The sequence below is a fragment of the Gorilla gorilla genome, chromosome 18 (genome assembly GCF_029281585.2).
Source record: "Gorilla gorilla gorilla isolate KB3781 chromosome 18, NHGRI_mGorGor1-v2.1_pri, whole genome shotgun sequence".
Lineage (NCBI taxonomy): Eukaryota > Metazoa > Chordata > Mammalia > Primates > Hominidae > Gorilla > Gorilla gorilla.
This window is the reverse complement of record NC_073242.2, coordinates 81097528-81111820: the sequence shown is the minus strand read 5'-3', so window position 1 is coordinate 81111820 and position 14293 is coordinate 81097528. Positions and strand designations below refer to the sequence as shown.

General features: G+C 41.0%; 2 long non-coding RNA genes across 2 annotated transcripts in view; both read left to right on the top strand.

The window, feature by feature from the left end:
• Positions 1-3054, top strand: part of LINC02911 (long intergenic non-protein coding RNA 2911) — a 43655-nt gene extending 40601 nt beyond the window's left edge. The window contains exon 4 of the long non-coding RNA XR_010131456.1: positions 3009-3054. This is a non-coding gene — a long non-coding RNA (long intergenic non-protein coding RNA 2911). The remainder of the gene's footprint in view (positions 1-3008) is intronic.
• A 7419-nt stretch (positions 3055-10473) lies between these two features.
• Positions 10474-13878, top strand: LOC134757464 (uncharacterized). Its single transcript, XR_010131455.1, has 3 exons — positions 10474-10545; positions 10858-10916; positions 12770-13878. It is a non-coding gene; the product is annotated as an uncharacterized lncRNA (long non-coding RNA).
• Positions 13879-14293: the final 415 nt, after the last annotated feature.

Genomic DNA, 14293 nt, shown 5'->3' with positions numbered 1-14293 from the left:
ACTCTTAATAGGCATGATATATTTATCATAATATATCATGAGGAAAAATCCCCCCCTCTACAAAAATGACAGGAATAATATTTTTTCTGGATGTTTTCCTTTGGGTCGTTGGGGGAGAAATATTTTTTATGAAGCACATTCTTTGCTTGCATGATAGAGTACTTGGAATTATTTTTAGAAATACCTGCACTGTCAGTTAGAGTTAACTTTTTTCTTGCTGATGAATTAATGTTGGTATAAGCCTTCTGCTAGAAACTGTTCTTGGACACAAGAAAGTTTTCTAATTGAAACCCTGCTTTTGGCTCCTCTTTTATTATAAGCCATTTCAGTAAGTGGCCCCATCATTTGTCCAGTTGGACAAGCCAGCAATATGGAAGCCTCCTCCTGTTTCACTGCTCTTAGTCAGTCCATCACCAAAGTCCCATCAATTCCAACCTCCCAAATAGATCTCAAAGATATCCACTACTTCCTGTCTGCTACCACCGCTATAGCAAAACTATCATGGTCTCTTGCCTGGGCCATGCAGTTGACTCCCCAGGTCTATTTATTCCTGCTTCCTTACTCTTTGCCCTTTTTCCCATCATTTCTCCACATTTCAGATCCTTCAGTAACTTGCCTTTGCTCTTAGGATGGCATCACCTCTCCTTAACTTGACAAACAAAGTTCTTGACTATTGACCCTAAACACTGTCCTATCTTACCTTACGTCTTCATCCTCTTTACTTTCTTATTGCCAGTTTTATTTACCTTCTCTATGAATCAGGGTATGATAGGTTAAGCTGCAGCAACAAGCAACCCCCAAATTACAGCATCTTAAAAGCACTAAGGCTCATTTATTGCTCACAGTACGTATCCAGTATGTATTAGCAGTGGCACCCTGCAGGAGTGTGTGTGCACTAGAAGAAAGCACAGCCAATTGCACGCTAGCTCTTGAGGCTTCCATGCAGGCATGGTGTGCATACACACACATGTATGTTCCCACTGCATTGGGCAGAAAAAGTCACATGTCCACATCCACATTCACAGAGTCAGGGACATGCAATACCAGCAGGTACCTAGGTACCCAGGAGGACAGAGAATCCACATCAGGACATTGCACCTGCTTCCTTCTTCCACAGGCCTTTAAACAAGCTGATTCTTCTGCCTGAAATGCCTTTCCTTTTATTCTTTTATTTTTTTTCAATATTGCCCATATTTAAAATACACCCTCCATTCCTTGAAGTAACTCCTGTATTATTCTCTGCATCTAAGCTCAAGCTTAGGGAAACCTTCCCTCCCTGGGTCAAAATATCCATAGTATAAGCTCTTATAGCAAAATATACATGTATAAAACTTGCCATAATTGCAATTTTATCTTTGTTTGAATGAATGTGTGATAAATATCTGTCTCCCATATAAGACTGTAAGCTCTATGAAGAGAGTGACTGCATTGGCTTTTGCTCACCAGTGTTATAACAACAACAAAAAACAACACCTATTACAGGCCAGGCATAGTTCTAAGTAGTTTGACACGTGACTCTTTCATATTTATAATAAATGAGCTAACTCATTCATATTTGCAATAACCCTATGAGGCAGATATGATGATTACTGTATTTTGTAGATAAGAAAATTGAGGCACAGAACTTGTCCAGGTTCATGCAGCTAGTAAGTGATGTGAAGCCAGGGCTCAGACATAAACCTCTGACACCAGAATCATGCTCTTGACCATTGCAGTTTACAAGCGTCTAGACACCCCATGGTGCCAAAAGAGGTGTTCAGTAAATACCTTTTGAATGGCCCAATGAAGGACTAGACCAGTATTCTGTGACGCACACTCAGGAAAAGGCTACCATGGGGTGATTTTTCTGGAATGTCCAAGCAGGAAATTTCCTTAGAGATCACCTGGTTCAACTTTCTTCTCTTATGGACTGGTAAGCCACAGCTCAGAGTTAAGGTTGCTGCAGAGTTGGCTCTTCTATCTCGTTTGGCAGGAATGGCACATCGGCTGGCATCTCTCAGAGCCACACCTTTCTTATTTCATTAGGCAATAAAGTAGAAAATGGCACCAGTGGGGATTTCTTCCAGTAGACCAATGGAAACTTTTGTGTATATGAAAGATTTGAGTGCAGGGTATGGAAGTGACTTTTACCTTCTCTCTTTTCTGAAATTAGATTTTCTAGGACAGAAAAAAAAAGAATGCCAAAGGTAATGAAATCTCCACGGTTATACACACAGTTTAAATTAACAGTGTGAGTCAGTGTTTCAGAATAGAAATAGTAACAAAAGCTGACATCCTGGGAAAAAATGACTCAATTAACTGTATGTGCACTGCCACTGCTTCAAATTTTGATGATTTGTAACCAGAGACCCATGAAAATTAAACCCCAAAGGGACTGTGACAGAATTTGTATCTAGTTACCAGGGTAGCTGGTTCACTGGGGTATGTGGTGGTGATGGTTGAGAACCTTTGATTTCCCAACCCACTGTGGAGATCTAGATGTCTGTTACCCATCACTTGGAGGCACAGAGTGCCTCATGGATGAGGAAGCATGCTAATCGTCACCTCCATAATTCTCTCTCCTGGCATCCAGGTCCTTAGCAAAGTCCATTTATCCAGCTCGCTGAGAAAGGAGAAGACATATAATAGGTTTTGGTTAAATACTTCCAGAGAAAGGAGTAGATCAGGTGTTTAGAAGGCAAATATCTTTATGAGATTTACTTATTTTCTCTCCAAGGAGAAAAGAGCACCAATAGCTAGCTTGTTAAAGATTGCTTTGAACCCTGAGAATTACACAGATTAAAAGGGGAACACTGTGCCTTGTGGTACTCAAGCATCCTTTGCTGCAAATGGGAATTGACTGAGCCAAAGCCTGGTGAGAATAGTGGAAAGAGGAAGTGGGTCCTGGGGCTCCTTGGAGGTACAGCTGGAACAGGGAAGTCATGTGGAGGCTACAATTCTTCTCATCCTCTTTATGTTCTCCCTTCAAAGCCCCCATTTATTATTTCAATTTTCTATCTTTGTGACAGAGTGGGCTTCTATGACTTCTGCCTTGCCCTGGAGGTCCAATACAGGTGAGTCACTTGTGCAGCAGTAAGGACAGGAGGGCAGAAGAGAAGGAGCCTGGTGCTTGGGGCTGGAAAGTGATAGTCAGCAATGCATCCTGTGCCCCTCATCCTACTCCCAACGTCTCATTCTGCCTCAGATTCTTGGCACATAGATGGACCAGAGGGGGCATGGCAGCATTTATATCCTGGTTGCTGGAGCTTCGATAGAATTGGTCCTCTTGTGAAGCCAAATACTGCAGGGTTCCTTGCAGTTAGCTTAGTACATGATCTGCAATCCAGGAGCACTGCCTCTAGACTACATTCCAAGACATTTCAGTATATTCTTTTTTTATTTTTGTTGCTTTCTGCCTAGGAGTCATCAATCCATTCATCCTTTCTGCCATACTCATCCCCCACCAGTACATGAATTTATTTCTTCAACCAACAAACACTTGTTTTATGCATATGTGCCACATACTGTGCTCTGTTTTAGGGGACACAGAGACAAGTGACTCAGTCTCAAGGTAGACCTAGAAAAAATCAGAGAAGGGTGGAAATTTCTTAGTTGCTGAGAGCATCTAGCAAATAGCCAACCTCTTGTGTCCCATGACATGCTCAACAGCTAGGGGCATTCAGGCTCTGTCTGCACAGTGATTGTGAAAAGTCTATGCTGGGGCTTACTTAGCCCTCCTGGAGAAGATATTAAATTATTCTGTCACCCACACTGTTAAGCTTGGTGACTGAATCTAGCTGCTTTATAATCAGCCTAACCCGGAAGGAAGGGCACAGTAGCACTGGGAATATCACCACCTTCCTTTCCTACCCCATCCCAGCAGAAAGCTGACCATTTCCCAGGATGCCTGTATTTCTGCTTTACTGTTCCCAAGGTCTAGCTGAAGATTCTTCCCTCTGGAGAGGACTGGGCCTCTTGTTTCAGAAAATTGCAGCAAAATGGAAGAATAGAGAGGTATGAACTTGTCATGAGGGCAGAAGATGATTGGTTTCCATAACTTGGTCAATGACCTCAACTAGGACACAGTTAAATGAAATCACATATGTGTGTTCTTTCATTATTGTTATTGGTGAGTGCTAATTTGAAGCATGATCTTTCAAGTGGTAATCCAGAATCTGCTGCAGAAACAGTAAGAACATCAATCATCATTTGAGGCTGCAGATGATTTCATCCTGTGAAGAGCTAGCCTATGAAGAGTTTCTCTGGAGGCCTCTGAGGTAGGCAGGGCAAGAGATGACCATCCTATCATACAGATGAGGAAACAAGACTCGAGCAATAATGGCTATGAACACTTCTATGAGTCTGCTGCTGCCCGGGGCGCTCTCCATATACCAGGCATTTTGAACTTTTACAGATGAGGAAACTGAGGCCAAGAAAGGATAGGCCTTTTTCCCTAAGACACACAGATAACGATGTAGTAAAGCCGAATTTCTAGACCAGGACTTTTAGACGCCAGGTTCACTCTTTAGAGACCCTGGCTATCTTATTATATCCTAAGGTCACATAGCCATGAGTGGTGGGTCTGGGAGGGGAACCCAAGTGTTTGATTCCCACCCTCTAGTATTTCTCCATTGCTTCATTTTCCCAGTACGGTCTTCATCCTCCTGAATTCCTACTTAGCAAAATGACATCTGGAGAAGTTGTGCTGGCTGCCACTTCAAGGAGGCTGAGTGGTGGGCATGGGCTCTCAGCCACTGCCTATCAACCTAGAAGGAAACTATTCCCAGTAAAAGCCTTAAATCTGTGGTGATGAGAATTTTCTAGCTTACTTGAATGCCGTGATCTCATCTAGGCTGGGATACCTGGGATCACAGATTCACTGGGCAAAGACAAACCATTTAAAAATGCAGGTCCTCCCATAAGCAGAGCCTGCAGAGTCTGTAGAAATTGTGCTCATTTACTGTATGCTGGGCAGGGAATAGCCACTCATACTGAGCACTTACGAGGCACCAGTCACCACACTAAGCATGTGGTCTGCATTAGGTTGGTATTCCTATCTCTACCTAAAAGATAAAGAAACTGAGATTCAGAGAGACTAACTAGTGTGCTCCAAGTCACACAGCTGGAAAGGCCAGCTAAGATTTGCACTCTAATTTCTGTGGCTCCCAGAATCCAGCACCCTCTGCTGTCTGCTAAACCAGGCTGCCTGTCAGAATCAGAAGAGGAACCTCCATCTGGGGTTCACATTGTGAACAAGCAGTAAGAGAAGAAAGGCAGGGCAGATGGGGACAGAATGCAAGTCAACTCCAGAAGGCTGATGTTAATGGCCATGAGGGTCTCTGAAATTTCATTGCAATCCAGAAATACAAATTCACAGTGGCACAGCCCTCTCTCTGGCAGGATAGTGCAGTATCTGGAGTTTCTTCTTTGCCATTGAGATATTCACCCTCAGAAAAGGCATTTCGCATTCCACATTTTTCTTGAAATGTACAGGTTGAACATTTACATTTTCTTGAAATGTGCCCTACTTATTGATTTAAACATTTGTAAGCATTTACATATTTATATAATTTTTATTGCTGCTATATAGAATCTTCAGTTCTGTTTGATTTTGCTAATTGCCCAAGTGCCTTCTTTGTACTGAAGTATCAATAATAATAATGATCAAAGGCCTAAAAGCGCATAAGCATTTTCTGTTTCCAGCTTCTATTTTACGAATAAAACATTGATGCTCTTTTTAAGTTGGCCATCACTCATCTGGGAGATTTTGCAGACAATAACAGTTCGTTAGTAATATCTGGTGGGGGAAGATGTATGATGCTGTAAATATTTAAAATCAAATTTGAAAAAGAAGACAGAGATGAATGCATGGGATGGGGGTGGGGGGATGAACATGGTGCCCAGGGCTATAGTTTTCACAGCAACTTCCACTGGGGCCCTGCCATTGTTTTCCCTTGTAAGTCCCATGAAACGGGACTTAGCAATATAGCTGCATCCAGCAGGATCCAAAATGGCCTTTGTGGAGTTTAACGGGCATCTAGCCTGTGGTCCTAAAAGTAGCCCCCTTGATGGGGACTTGCGAACAGGTAATTTATTTGGAAGCTGATTCCAGGGAACACTGTTAGGGAGTCTCACATGATAGGAAAGGAAAAGGGCCAATGAAGAGTGTCACACATGAGGTATTGCTGTGGATAGGTAGGCCCAAACCCACTTGGAACCCTTTAAGAAACCACTGCAAGGGGACCTAAGGGGCCAGCAAACCTTGATCCATCTTCCAGCAACTCTTTTCCTAAATTGGTAGAGTGCTGCTCATGGAAGGATACTGGCTCCCATTTCCAGCTAGCCCTGAGCTCAGGCCTGGGTAGACCCATCAGGATCTACAGGTGGGAGTTATGGACATGTTAGCTCCTGGGTAAGTCCCTGAGAATGGGCAGGACCCATTCAGCTCAGCTACAGGGGGTGGGTGTGAAGACTAGGGTTTGTTTGTTGAGGTGGATGGTAGAGAAAATCCAGCTCACCATGTATCTTTTGGAACTCCAAACTCCAGGTTTGCCTTCCCCATCACATCCAAGAGTTGTAGAGAGTAGGAACTGGTCACAAGTGACAGTCTAGTCCAGCTAGGGAAATTGAAACAGTGTCAGCAACAGAGACATCACACAATGGCACTCAGCCAGAGGAGGAATGGTTATCAGAGAAGGCTTCCTGCTGTGGTTAAGAGGCAGCCCAGAAATGGCTTTGGAATGCCGCTTCTTCTATTCACTTCCTTTGGGTTATGTTTGGTGGACTCCGATCCTTGCTGGGACTGACTGGGAAATGTTCTCCCTCCAAGCCCCCCTCCCATTCCCAAATCCTTTGTTCCTCAAAGAGCTCATATCCTGCTCTCCAGGCCCCTGACCCATCTTTCCCATCTTGCTTTGTAAAACTTTTCTGAGGCAGAGTGTGGTGGCTCATGCCTGTAATCACAGCACTTTTGGAGGCTGAGGTGGGCAGAACACTTGCGCTTTGGAGCTCAACCACCAGCCTGGGCAATATGACGAAACCCTATCTCCAAAAAGAAAAAAAATTACAAAAATTAGCCAGGCATGGAGGGCCAAGCCTGTAGTCACAGTTACTTTGGAGGCTGAGGTGGGAGGATCACTTGAGCCCAGAAAGTTGAGGCTGCAGTAAGCTGTGATGGCACCACTGCACTCCAGCCTGGGCAAGAGAGTGAGACCCTGTCTCAAAAAACAAACCAAAAAAATAAAAATAAAGTAAAATAAAACTTCCCGAATATGTTTTATTTCCTTGAATCCCTGTTTACTACAAAAAAACCCTAATCTGTACTCTGTTGCTTTGAACTGAGAATGGATGAAAATGGTATATTTTTCAGTGGAGGATTCTTAAAGCTAAATTGTTTTAGCTAAAGTAAGTGGGTTTCTAAGGTCTTCTCCTGCTCTGCTTCATGCATGTCTATAAAATCACAAAATGTCAGAACAGGAGGGAATCTTAGGCTCATCTAATTCAATGTCTTCGGTTCACAGAGTTGTAAATCAGGGCTCAGAGACAAGATGGGACTTCCTCGAGGTCATGACTAGGTGACCTCATGACAAGCTGGTAGGAGTCTATCATATATTTGTTAAAAGACCTCAGAGCTGGGACAGAACCTTGGAGCAAGTTCCTTTGATCCAGGGCACACAGGAGGTGGGGGAACCAAGTACACATTTCCCACCCTGCCAGAACAGGGCCTGGGCGAACATTTTTGGCACATCTGCCTTTGCTAGAGGAGCTGCAAAGAGTTTTACATTAAATACATTGCTAGTGGCCTTGGTTCCATCTTTACCTTATGATTAAATCTACTTTCAAATGTAGAGGCCAAGGAGTTGTTTAAATATCCTTCATGATGAGATGTTTAGGAATGTGAGAGGCCATACCTTCTTTTTTTTATGCCTCTGACCATATCTTCCTGTGTGCAGTCAGAAGCTGTCTGTCTGTAACATCTACCCTCTGACTTTGTACTTAGCACTGAGATCCGAAGGCAGCTCCCTTGACAGCCTTACAAATGTCCACATTGTACCAGATCTAATGCTCCTTGTGCAACTGCCTTTTGATTGCCCTCATTTTCCTCTTTATACTTTGACAATTGTCACTTGGCTTCTTAGAATATAGGACTCATAATTGATTACAGAACTCTGCATCAGTGGTCTGACCAGCATAGAGTGGGCAGTCCCTCCTCTTGCTTGGTACCTGAGTGATCTGCAAAAGTACTTTAATTTCTACATACAAACATGTTAATTTAGCCTCGAATCATCATTTGTATTTGTTTTTAGTAATATCATAGTGGCACAAATTTACCTTAAACTCAGTGGAGAACTGTAGGCTTTTACTGTTTTGTTGTCAACTCCTAATCACCCCTTTTCCCCATTCTGTACTTGGGCAGCTGGTTCTGAGAGCAGCAGTTACATTTTTGGCAGGCCTGAACACATGTCTTATATGCCAACTGGATGGATTATTGTATAATAACTTCATATTGACATATTTACTACACATAAATACCATCATGACAATTGAGAAATAGGATTTGCTATGCCATCAAAAAATCAACCTACAGAGCCACCCACGGTGGCACATGCCTGTAGTCCCAGCTACTTGGGACGCTGAGGTGGGAGGATCGCTCAAGCCCAGGTGTTTGAAGCTGCAGTGAGCTATGATCATGCTACTGCACTGCAGCCTGGGTGACAGAGTAAGACCACGTCTGTTTAAAAAAAAAAAAAAGAAGAAAGAAAAATATTAATTTGCAAAATAAGCTTAGTAAAAAAAAATACTCTAGCTAAACAAAGGTCTCCTAAACACACTGTCATTATTACAAAAGAGGATTCTACAAAAATAGGGGATGGGGATGGAGTGGATGGGAACTAGCATGACTTGTGTCTTGATGGAAATCAGGGCACCCTTGTGCTTAGTCAAAAGGCCTCTATGGAGGGCTGTGTACCAAGTGAGTGACAGATGAGTGAGCAGAGGTAAAAACAAATGACTCGCAAAATAATCGACCCATAGACACTCCATGGAGAGGGCTCAGGTGAAGAGGATTTCATTAAGTTTTGGAAATGCTTTCCTTCTTAGAAGTTATTAGCATATTAAAAGTACTGAGAAATTTTGTGATGAAGAAACACAAATAACTTTGTTTAATCATGATTTCTCAAGCCTTCTGTGTCCATCAAAACCTTTTCTTTTACAAATAACTCCAACTAAATTTGGTAAATACTGCTTTGGACAGAGCTTTTCTCTCTCTGTCTGAAGTTATCTAAAGTTTGCCAGAATCTGAGTTTGCTCTTTTCAAAGGGCTCTGTTTAGAGACCATAGAAAAACTCGTAAATGTTTACTAACCTATCTCATTTCGTCATGGGTCATAAGAACTGTCACAAATCCAGTGACACACCAAATAAAGAATATCCTTTTCTCAAACTGACAAGGCAAGATTAAGATTCCTATGTAAAAATATTTTCCCAAGGATTTCATTATTGGGTTAAGAAAGATAAAGAAAAAAATGGGCATTTTTTTTTACAAGTAGGGATTTTTGTTGTTCTTATTGACTTGAGATTAGAACCCACAAATATTTACTGAGTCCTGTGTATACACTCGAGATGATTCTAGGTCGTGTAATGGATGTCGACAGAAAATCATAAACCGTCACTGTTTTTGCTGCACTTACAGTCCAGCAAAACTAATATTAATAGAGAAACGGTAAATGCTCCAACAATGTTGCCTAGAATATGGCATTTGTGAGAATTAATCAAAAGAAGAAATCCGTGGATTGGAGAAGATGTGGGAAGATTTCATGGAGTTAGTGGGACTTAAATATGGCTGGGAAAATTGGGAAGAATTTTTAGAAGATAAGAGGATAAATGGAGCCCCAGGCAATTAAAAAACTAACTCTTGACAAGCGGCCTCTGGGAAATTTTTTTTTCCTGGGCCTGAGCTATTCCCGGAAAATGTTCCTGTATATGAAGAGTATCTTTGTTCACCAGACTTTCATCAGAAGTAGAAGAAGCTTGGAAACTTTAAATATAAAGCTGACTGATGCAACTAAACTATATGTCAGGAGTTTGAATTTAGATATTAATAGGTATTTGATATTAAGATATTAATTATTATAATTACTATATATTAATTAATATATAGTTACTGTGTTTTAATATGTATTAATTAATTATACTATATAATACTAGGATTAGTATATAATAAATTGGTATTATAAATAATTACTATAACTATTTATAATGATATTTTTATATCTTATATTATAATAAATAGTAGTATATAATAATATATGCTGTGTAATATAGTACTAATATTACTATATATTAATTATTAATTAATATATAGTGATCATAATAGTACTAAGTATAATACTAAATAATAATACTATGTTTCAACATAAAAATTCAAAACTGATATTCATATAAATAATATAATATCTAAATTCAATATCTAATATTTAAAAAGTAAGAGGGTAATTGTTTTTTGTCTATGTCTATTTTTTATAAGGACCAGCAAGTTATTTCTGTGTGGACAGCCCAGTCCCAGAAGGTAAAACCATTCTTAACTATAGTAAGGACCCTCATACTCAGCTGACCTAAGAGCCTAACAACCTGCTCTTTGGGGGCGGTAGGACAATGGGGTAGGAACTCCATCCTCGCTGCCGCACCTTCATGGTATGGTATGGTAGATGCGCTTTTTCTCTCCCTTGCTAGACAGGGCCGCCTTGGGACCCTGTGGGCTATTGGATGGCGATTGCTCCAACTTCTTTGCATTCAACATGAGCAGCTTCCTGGCAAGAGTACTGGGGAACTATAGCCTGAACTTTCCTCTTAACAGGGACCCTTTATTTTTTCCACACAGGAGCTTGGGAATACAGCAGTAGGCTTTAAAGCTTGCCTGTCTTTCGCCTACCCTTCTGGGTAAGATCTCACTCATTTAATAAGAAAAGACCCTGCTTCTCAGCTTCCCCGTTGAAACTAGAAGGTAAACTAGTGAAAGAAAAAAGTGATCTCCTATCTTTCTCTGAAACACATCTTCAGGAGGTCCTGACCCCACCGTTTCCCCACTGAGTATCTCTTCACTCACATTTCTCAAATTCCTGTTCACTGGCCATCTTCCACCACCCTCTCCTCTCCACTCCTTGGACCAGGACCAAAACTTCACACACACACACACACACACACACACACACACACACACACACACACACACACACACACAAAGCAAACTAAGACTGATGAGTTCCACTGAGGACTGGTTCACGGCCCAGTGAAAGGCTGTTGGATGGTGGAATTCTCCAAGTGCCAGAAGCATCCACCAGCTTGCAGGCAGGAGACAGGGCCCTTCACCTTTGAGATCATTTCCACGGAGGCAGAACAGTGTGGTGAGGGCCAGGAACAAGACTTATAAAGTCACCAACACAATACTTGGAACACAGTTGAAATTCATTAAATGATTCATCATCTCCTTTTTATCATTATTTTTAGAATCCTCAAATTGTGTTGACCCACCTGGGAACACTGCTGGTTCCAGAATGCCAAGCTCCAGTAATTGTATAAAATAAAATTAAAATACCAGAAGGATGTATTTGCAAACAAACTATAGAGCTTTAAGATTATACAGCAGTTAAGAAAGTATGAGGTGGGCGTACATGTGCCAGTAAGGAGGAGTTTAAAAAGCAGGATGGAGAACAACATGAATAATGTGATCACATTTTTGCTTTTAAAAACCAAAGTTCCATGTTATACACAGCTACCATTTGATAAGTTATTAGTGTTTACCTGGCACTGTGCAAAGTGCTTTTAAACCCCTTATCTTGGCTGGGTATGATGGCTCATGCCTGTAATCCCAGTACTTTGGGAGTCTGAGGCAGATGGATCACCTGAAGTCAGGAGTTTGAGACCAGCCTGGCCAACATGGTGAAACCTTGTCTCTACTAAAAATAAAAATACAAAAAATTAGCCGGTGTAGTGGCATGTGCCTGTAGTTCCAGCTGCTCAGGAGGCTGAGGCAGGAGAATCGCTTGAACCTGGGAGACGGAGGTTGCAGTGACCCGAGATGGCACCACAGCACTCCAACCTAGATGATAGAGCAAGACTCCGTCTCACAAAAAAAAAACACAACAAAAAATGTTAAAAAAAAAAAATAAAACCCTTATCTCCTTTCATGCTCACAATGCTGAGAGAGTGGTATTGTTGTCCGTGCCATTTTATAAATGCAAAAATTGAGTTTTAAAGAGGTTAAATAACTTTCCCAGCATCATACATTCAGGTAGTCTGATTCCAGAGCCTGTTCTAGAAGTCATGATACAACTTAGGTGTCCAAACCTAGAAAAACACAGGGAAGAGCACACACCACTCTTGTCAGAGGTTACATCTGAAGATAAGGGATGGGCTGGAAAGATAAGTTTGAGACATTTATTTCTTACTCTAAATTAATATATTACTTCATGTATTTGCAACAAATGTATATCAGTTTAATAGTTAAAAAGACAGTCCTTTTCACAAAAGAGCGAATATATAATCTCACCTATATGAAATATATAAAATAGGCAGATTCATAGAGACAGAAAATAGATTCAAGGTTCTCAGGGACTTGGGAGGGGGGAAATTAGGAGTTAATGCTTAATAGGTGCAGAATTTCTGCTTGGCATGATGAAATGTTTTGAAAATAGTGACAATGGTTGCACAGCACTGAAAATGTAATTAATGTTACTGAATTCTTAAAAAATGGTTAAAATAGTGAATCTTATATTATGTATATTGTACCATAGAAAAGAATGAGAAGGAGCAGGAGGAGGAGGAAAAGAAGGAGAAGAACAGCAAGAAGAAAGAAAGAAGAAAGAAGAAGAGGAGGAGGAGAAGAAGAACAAGAGGAAGAAGAGGAAGAAGAAGAAGAAGAAGAAGAAGAAGAAGAAGAAGAAGAAGAAGAAGAAGAAGAAGAAGAAGAAGGAAGAAGAAGAAGAAAGAAGAAGAAGAAGAAGAAAGAAGAAGAAGAAGAAGAAGAAAGAAGAAGAAGAAGAAGAAGAAGAAGAAGAAGAAGAAGAAGAAGAAGAAGAAGAAGAAGAAGAAGAAGAAGAAGAGGAAGAAAAAGTAGTGGAGGAGGAGGATGAATTCATTTGGTTTTTGGGAAACTCACTCTATTTCCCTTCTTTTTCTCCTTTTGCCTGTACGTTGTTGTGTCACAGAGGTGTGGCATCCCCAGTGCCTCACGGGGCCAGTGAGATGTAACTGCAGCTTTACCTATTTGGACATGTGGTTGTGTCACTATCCCTGAGTAGTGGAAGGTGCCTCTGAGCACCAGCTCCTTTGCTTCCCTGTGTGGTGTGAAGCCATATACTTGTGATTGGCTCAGTGTTGGGCAAAGAAATTCTTTTTTAGAGTACCTTGGAGTGCTCTACAAGACCTGAGAGGTCATGGGCACAGTCTTTGTGGAAAATATCTTACATTCTATATTTTTAAAAGGTGAGATTGGGTTAGGTTCTGGAGGTTTTATTTACATGAACGAGACCTTCATATGGTGGATTAGAGAAGTAGGCAATTATTCATTCATCCATCCATCCACCCACCCATCCATCCATCTATCTATCCATCCATTCCCGTCCATCTACTTATCCATCCATCCGTCCATCCATCCATTTGTATGAACACTTTATTAAAAAATCTTTAAGGAGTACCAACTATAAGCCAGACTTTTAGCCAAAAACTGAGTAATAAGCATCACATTTTTTATAGGACTCTGAAAATCAGCATGGTGTTATAGCAAATAATTTAGAATAGGCTTCCAAGATCATGGCTTCTTCAATCATTTTTATTTACTCACTGTGTGACTTCGGGCAAGTTCCTTCCCTTCTCTCAGCCTTTCAGGTGATCTCAAAGTTGCCCTCCAGCTCCCAAATGTGCTGATTCTATTCTTATAGCTAGTCTCAGGTGGTCCAGAAATATTTTCTAATATGTCTACAAGGCTGTGGGTGTGAGCAAGACACACATAAATTGAAAGGTTGTGTCTTTATGTTCATGCCAGTAAAAATTGATAAGAATTGTTCCTGTCCCAGTCAGCATTTGAGTGCTTAATGTTGGTAGTGATGAAAATAAGAGAAAAAATATGAGCACTTGCACATATAGAAGAAATATGTGATTATGATTTATAGAATTGAACTAAAGAATAGTTGTCCATCTGGGAAAAGATTTTATAAACACCAAATAGAAAAGCATGTTCAGCTCGCCTATAGATGGCATGAAAGAGTGCTTAATAATGGGTAAATATGCTTTTTTGCCGCATGTGTGTGCCTTTAACA